This window comes from Rhamphochromis sp. 'chilingali' (genome assembly GCF_963969265.1).
Source record: "Rhamphochromis sp. 'chilingali' genome assembly, chromosome: 2".
Taxonomy (NCBI): domain Eukaryota; kingdom Metazoa; phylum Chordata; class Actinopteri; order Cichliformes; family Cichlidae; genus Rhamphochromis; species Rhamphochromis sp. 'chilingali'.
The window spans coordinates 68,948,075-68,955,574 of NC_137930.1; the positions used below are offsets into that span (position 1 = coordinate 68,948,075).

General features: G+C 43.3%; 1 protein-coding gene across 2 annotated transcripts in view; it reads left to right on the plus strand.

The window, feature by feature from the left end:
* Nucleotides 1–7,500, plus strand: part of LOC308392369 (guanine nucleotide-binding protein G(o) subunit alpha) — a 112,723-nt gene that overhangs the window by 61,910 nt on the left and 43,313 nt on the right. The gene's annotated exons all lie outside the window — the stretch shown is intronic.

The following is a 7,500-nucleotide window of genomic DNA, read 5'->3' on the forward strand; positions in this document are numbered from 1 at the left end:
CCAGTGTGTCAGCAAAAGCTCTACTGCAGCACTTTCACCGCTTTGTGACGAAGGTTAACAGAGAGCTATGTTACGTTGTTGCTGTTGATCGATCACTAAATGGTAACATTAAACAAACACGTTCAGATTTTCATGTTTGGTGAAGACGACGAAGAAAAAGAAATATGAGAGATTTTGTGATCTGATATTACATTTGTGAAGTTTATGTCAGTTAACTTTGCCCTGTACCCTCTGCATGTGTAACTGCAGGAACTATTTATTATCTTTTCTAATATGTATATTAATAATAGAATAACTGTCCAAAGCAAACTTATTTCTGATCCAGCGATAACTTAGAAACACTTCAGAATAAGTGAGGTGCATTGTAACAGACACGCCGGCGTATAGGCCTACGTGTGACAATGACGGCCCCACCAACCAACACTGTACCCACTTGTTAAAGCCCCGCCTCCTGTTTTTAGTGTGAATGCAGGACAGGTTTTCTCCTTCTGGCCCGTCTCTGTCTTTTCCCTTTTTTACCATTCAGTTTTCTATAAGCCTCTTCGCCTGTCTCTAGGATACCGGCCAGTTACCGTAGCAACCGGGCTAGCTCTGTGGAGCGCACAGCCACGCAGTCACGTGACCAGCTATCTTTCATGCGATTGGATGTGGTTGTTTGTCTATTGGTTGAAACTGGGGGTACCAACAGTTTCCCTCTTCACATGTTCACACACTCCTTTGCTCTCTCTCTGCCCCCTCTCCTCTTCCTCGCTGTCTCTTAGCAAACACAGGGATTGTGTTAGATCAGTGCAACACTGCAGTCGCTGCATGGAGCCGCGTTTGATCACTCTGCTTTGATTGTCTGCATTTAAGGAGAACAACTGTGTTATTTTCACACAACAAAGCATTTCTGCTCGCACCCTCAGCTCGCACAGTCTTGTGACTCTCTGGTGTCGATGATCTGCAGCTTCGTGCTACTGTATTAATGGCAGGAGATGGCCACAGATCTAAATTTTGCACAGTTGTTTCTTTGTCTAACGATTCGTTCCATTTATCAATGAATGCGGTGGCTATGTGAAAATGTTTTCTCTCATTTAAGGTGGCACTTTCATATTCCTCTCAACAAAATCTTTAAAAACTTGAATTTGATGACATTTGTCATCTACAAAACCAACACAATAAATTCAGTTTCTGACACATTTAAGAACTTTGGTTGAATTTTATTAAATCTTTTCTTTTCAGCTGACTTCTTTGATTTTCAGCTGAAAAGCTGCGGTTGTAACTTTCTTGCAAGTAATTTCTCCATCCAACTCTTCCCTTTCTAACCAGTTTCTAGCAGCTGAAACTGAGCAGTCTACTAATTCCTTTCAAGAGCAGCTTCTGCCAACTGCTGCAATCCCCAAGCTCTTCAGGCCTGCTGGGAGATTTAGCCCTCTGTAGTCTGTCATGGATTTTTCCTGAAGTTTTGTCCCAAGTGGATAATTCCTAGAAACTGTAAAACGAAGTGCCTCGGAGGCTATTTTAACCTCCTACCTCAACTAGCCAGAGCAAGTTGTTTTCACACAACATCAGCTGCGAGCTGGGCCTGATTCTCCTGATATTCCCGAGGTCTACGTGTGCAAACTGCAGCAGTTACTTCATAGTCAGGAACAAAAGTGTACAGTTATAATTCACCTGCTGTCATTGGAGCCGAGCAGATCAGCCTCCCCGAGGACGTTTCTGATCCTCGTTCCTCTTCGTTACACTCAGTTGTGACAGTACAGTCAGTCTATGGAGATGATGAAGCCAGCCAGAATAAAATTATCAAACAGCAGAGATGCCTGGTTAATGTCACCAAACAACACCGCGGGGAAACCTCGGCTTTGACTCGAGGTTCTGTCCAGCACAAACGTCCGTGTTTGTGTTTAATGCCTGTCAAATACGAACATTCAAATGCTCGCTGCAATACGAAGCTTTAGATAGAAAACTGGAAATAAACTCGGGCACAGAGCGCATCCATAGGCAGCAATATACAACATGTATAATTACTGTGTTGGAGAGCTAGCATCCAAGTACAGGAACTACTTGTTATCCTAAAGACTGCAGCTCCTCTTTGTTTGTCTTTGCTTTATAGGAGAGCCGCGCAGTTTGAAAAGTGTTTTTGTTAAAAGTGTAGCAGGTTTCATTCAAACTCCTTCAGCTCTTGTTGTGTCAATCTGTTCTCAGTAACATTGTTTTCATGTTTCCAACTTTATTTTATACTCTGTGTGTGTGTGTGGTTTGCCTGCAGACTCTGAGGATGAGGTATGTCTGTAAATAGGAAAGGGTGACAGCTCACTGCTGGATCTAAGAATAGACGAAGCATGAGAAGAAAGACAGTGAGTGACAGAGAGGCCGATTGGATGAGAAACTGATACTCCAAAGTCACAACAAGAAAGAAACTTGGAGAGTGAAGGAGAGCATGGAGCATGAGGAGTGATGGTTGAAGAGTGAAAGAGACGGTGTTGCTTGTAAAAGGCAGAAAATGTTGTGAGCTTTTTTAACAGACAAATGGATGCCCTGATAGGAAAATGTTTTTTAAGTAAATGTCTCAAAACATGCACAAAATCATCTAAAAACAGAATATATTAAATTTACACGTGTTGGTTCGTATTCACGTGTTTATGTTGTGCCCTTAAACAGGGGAAATAGTGAGGAGAGGTGAAAGAACGGCACAGACACGCAGCTCTCACTCTCACTCGTCTGTATTGAGTTTCAGAAGCAATACAACCAAAACAATATTCTTATGGATGCACTCAGTCTCAGGACAACTGTATCCAAACTAAGTGACTATTGTTCGCTGCATTAGCTGATGAGAATACTTTAGATAACATGAACTGTAGCATTAGACAAAAACATATTTTTAACTCGCACATGTTAGCTGACACAGTCACTAACTTTCCACAGCAATGAAATAATACTTTAAGTACTGCATGTCTTTCAGTAGTTAACTTATACAGATAGTAACAGAAAAATCTTCACACAATATGGCGGAGTAATAGCGAAAACTAGCATACGCAGCAACAGAGATTAACTGGAACTTCTCAGCAAAATAGTCTGCAATTCACATCTTTCACTACAATAACCAATGATAACAATGTAATAATCAACAGTAACACACATTTATACAGATTTGTGCATGACAGTTACCTTAAACAGGGGAAATAGTGAGGAGAGGTGAAAGAAAGGCACAGACACGCAGCTCTCACTCTCACTCGTCTGTATTGAGTGAAGGAGGAAGCGCGCGAACCCACCTACTGGAGCCCTGAGGCATTAACAATGGATCGACGCACAATCAACCCAGGCAAAACTTTCACTACTTATCTCCCTCTATATTCCCACTGCATATTCTATTCGAAAACATTCAAAGCAACAAATAAAACATTAATAAGGGCATGACATGAAATGTAAGGAACAGAGATGTACAACTTCAAAACTAATCAAATTTATGATCCACCACATTTAGTCCATCCAGCTGTCACAAACGTAGTCTACAAACTCGTTCATTTCCCACCTGTGGCCTGGTTCTTTCTCAGTCACACTGGGAATGGTTCGGGTTTTTACGATCGTGACCAGGATTTCGTTCTTTATTGGACGATAGATTAGGGATCTATCCATAAAGAGGTGCTTGAAAGTTCTTTGTTTGAATGAGAGGACAGCTGACGGCAGCGTGGTCCACAGAACTGGACGCGGTGAGGGTGGAGCTGGAGTTCATCCAACTGCAGGACAAGAGACGCTCACTGGAGGGGCAGCTGAATGGTCCTGGGGACCTGCCAGTAGGGCTGTGTGAGACAGGAAGGGGTTGTAGCAAGTGAACTTTCAAAATAAGAGCAAGGGGTTTGTCTTGTTGGCACTTCTCTCAGATAGATGAGAAACTACAAATGAAAAATGCTCAAATGCATGCTGCAGCCAGCCCAGCTAAAGTGTGTGGGAAACACTGTGAATAATAATATAATAATAATACATTTTATTTAAAAGCACCTTTCAAAACACGCAAGGTCACTGTACACAGTAGAACAAAAGCAGCATAAAAGCAAGACGTTTACAGAATCATAAAAGCATAAGACATAAACAAATAAAATAGCAGAGTGGAGAGGTTATGTGGGATAAGCTATTTTGTACAATCGGGTTTTGAGTTTGGACTTAAAGAGAGAGAAGGAAGAGATGTTTCTTAAATCAGGAGGTCGGGAATTCCAGAGTCGTGGAGCAGCTGAAAGCCCTGCTCCCCATGGTGGCAAGACGGGGGGAGGGGACGGAGAGAGAAAGGGAAGAAGCAGATCTGAGACAACGAGATGGGGCGGTGATCTTAACCAGATCAGAGAGATATGGAGGGGAGAGATGATGAAATAAATGTGTACAAGAGTATTTTGAAATTGATGCGATATTTGACCGGGAGCCAATGAAGATGCTGCAGGACAGGAGTGATGTGGTGGACAGAAGGGGTCCTGGTGATGATACGGGCAGCAGAGTCCTGGACGCGTTGGAGCTTGTGGATGGATGTTTGAGTAAGACCAAAAAGAAGTGAATTACAATAATCAATCCAGGAAGTAACAAGGCTGTGGACAAGAATGGCAGCGGCATGTGGGGAGAGAGAAGGACGGAGACGATTATTGTTGCGCAATTGAAAACATGCAGACCGAGTAACATTATTAATGTGTGAATTGAAAGATAGAGTGCTGTCGAGGATGACACCCAAACTTTTCACAGAGGAAGAAATGAAGACCGGCGAGTTATTGATAGTAACAGAGAAACTGTTGGTTCTGGATAATGTTGATTTAGTGCCGACCAAGAGGAGCTCGGATTTGTTACTGTTGAGTTTAAGAAAATTAGAAGAGAACCATGAATTTAATTCAGCTAAGCAGAGGGTGAGGGAGGATGGGGGAAGAGCAGAATCAGGTTTGGTGGACAGATAAAGCTGGGTGTCATCGGCATAACAGTGAAACTGGATATTGTATTTACGGAAAATGTGTCCAAGCGGCAGAAGGTAGATAATGAAAAGAAGGGGCCCAGGACAGATCCCTGGGGCACGCCAGTGGTCAGAGGAAAGGACTGAGAAGAGAAGGATTTGAGTTGAATGAACTGAGTGCGATCAGACAGGTATGATTTAAACCAGGCTAATGGAGTATGGGAGAGACCGATGGAGGCCAGCCTACTGAGGAGAACAGAGTGAGAAATAGTGTCGAAGGCAGCGCTCAGATCGAGGAGAATAAGAATGGAAAGTAAACCGGAGTCAGCTGCCATAAGAAGATCGTTGGTTATTTTTATAAGTGCTGTTTCTGTGCTATGGGAGGGGCGAAAACCAGACTGGAACTGTTCATACAGATTATTATTAGTTAAATGTGAGTGGAGGTGTGTGGCAACTATTTTCTCAAGAAGTTTTGAAAGGACTGGTAGATTCGAAATAGGCCGAAAATTCTCAAAATTATTGGGATCTAGACCAGTTTTTTTCAATATTGGGGTGATGGTGAATGGTGAGAATGGTGATGAATAGTGGAATTGTAAAGTGCTTTGAAAAGCGCTATATAGATCCAATCCATTATGATTATTATTAAACTTACGATCTGTGAGTAGATCCCGAATTAGATGACCCTTGCTCGTAAGCGAGCGGATGTTAAGGAGGCCGAAGTTGACATCGGTGTTGTCAGACTGGACAGAGGTGTTAGCCGACTGTGAAGAGTAAATGTGGGGTATTTGTGTGTGCAAACATGTGAAATGCACCCAAGTAAAAATATCTTGCTGGTCGGGATAATGTCTCATTTCATTTATGGAACTGCTGTAACTATAACGGTGCATCATTTTACTTACTGGACTGTTTTTCTTAAGCTGCACTTTGTTTGAAAGATGGTCTAAAAAAGTCTGCAAACTGCTCGACTGGCTGTGAAATGTACAATGAAGAAACAGATCCGGCGAGGATGAGAGACGTGTCTCTGAAATTAAAATCAGAGATGGCGTGTCAACCCGAGCGGTGGAAACATTCTCACTAACCTTGCTGCGTTTCAGTTTCCTGCTGTAATGAGATCCTGTTTGGAGGGTTAGTACTGCAACGTTGTAATCAACAAAAAGTGGAGTCAGAAACATGTGATGATGTGCACAATGCTGTTACTCTGTGTCTACATGCATCTCAGGGTTGAGCACAGCTAGATTGATTTTTCCCCCTGCACTCTGGCTGCTATCGACTAAGTGTATCTTAACGATCCACTCGTATAACAGCGCATACTGTACGCTGCCTCCTCCCTCTCAGTGTGTATGTGTGTGGTGCACTGGGTGTGGTTGCAGGAAGCCCCGTGAGGGTGGCGACGGAAGCTCCACTGGTGCAAACTGTGGACCAGACACACACACAGCTGTGCATATATATATCTGAGTCAGTGTGTGTGTGTGTGTGTGGGGGGGGGGCTGAACAACAATTAAATATTTCATTGCGTACGTTATTGAGCGACTGCTGCAGAGAGGGAGGGAATGGCAGGGTGAAAGAGGTGGTGTGTCTGTATTTGACATCTGTATCAGCACCACGAGTGGAATTACTTGCCTAACAAGTGAAAGATCCCTGATTCAATACCAAGAGGAGACACAAACCCCTGTCTAAGGGATGGAGGGATAGATGAAGAAAAGGACAGGGCGATGCTGATGGAGGAGGTGGTGGAGGAGGGTTGCAACAGAGTGGATGGGAAGGGCAAGAGAGAGACAAGATTGCATTCCCTGGAAATGAGGATGGTCACCATGGCAACTGCAGCTGAGAGTCACATGATGCGGAGGAGTGAAAGAGAGAGAGATGGATAAGAGAGTGCAAAAAAAAAAAGCAGGCAGAGGGCGGGGCTTTTAGCTCTGCCAGCAGACGACAAAGGAGGAGAGGGAGGAAATACAGACGGTGGAGGGATGGACTGCAGGAGGTGTGAAGGGAAGAGAGGTAGTGGTACGAGTGTGGCCATCTGATTTATTTGTAGTCCGCCGGATTACAGTGACGTCATGTGTGTCTTGTCCGAGAAGAGGAACGATAAAGGTTACTCCGAGAGGGGAGACGAAGAAGGATGAGGAAGATGAAGAGGGAAGTCCAGTCCCAAAATAGGAGAGAAACAGGAGCAGATCATAAACAAAGACTTGTTCCGTCTGAAGTCAAACACAAGCACCCGTGTACAAGTTGAATGACCAATTCTTTTATTCGTATATGAGAACTTATTGTTCTGTTTTTTTGTACATTTCACCTTCGTAAGGTTTTGAAATTGCGGTGCTGACTGAGAAATCATACCACCATCGTCGTGGTGTGAACATGTGTGCACAGGATGGTTTGTAATTTAAACGCAACGCTATTTTATTCACATTGGCCGAGTCTCCACAAGCAGTATTCAAGCACTGACTCTGTGCATGTTTGAAATAGTTTGTTTCATTTCTGTATTCACTGGGTTCATGATCCAGCGTTTTGGTTTCTTTCTTAAATGTGTTAGATTAAAGCAGAAAGCCGCTAATCTGCACACTTCCATATTCATCAAGTCATATCATCGTAGTATT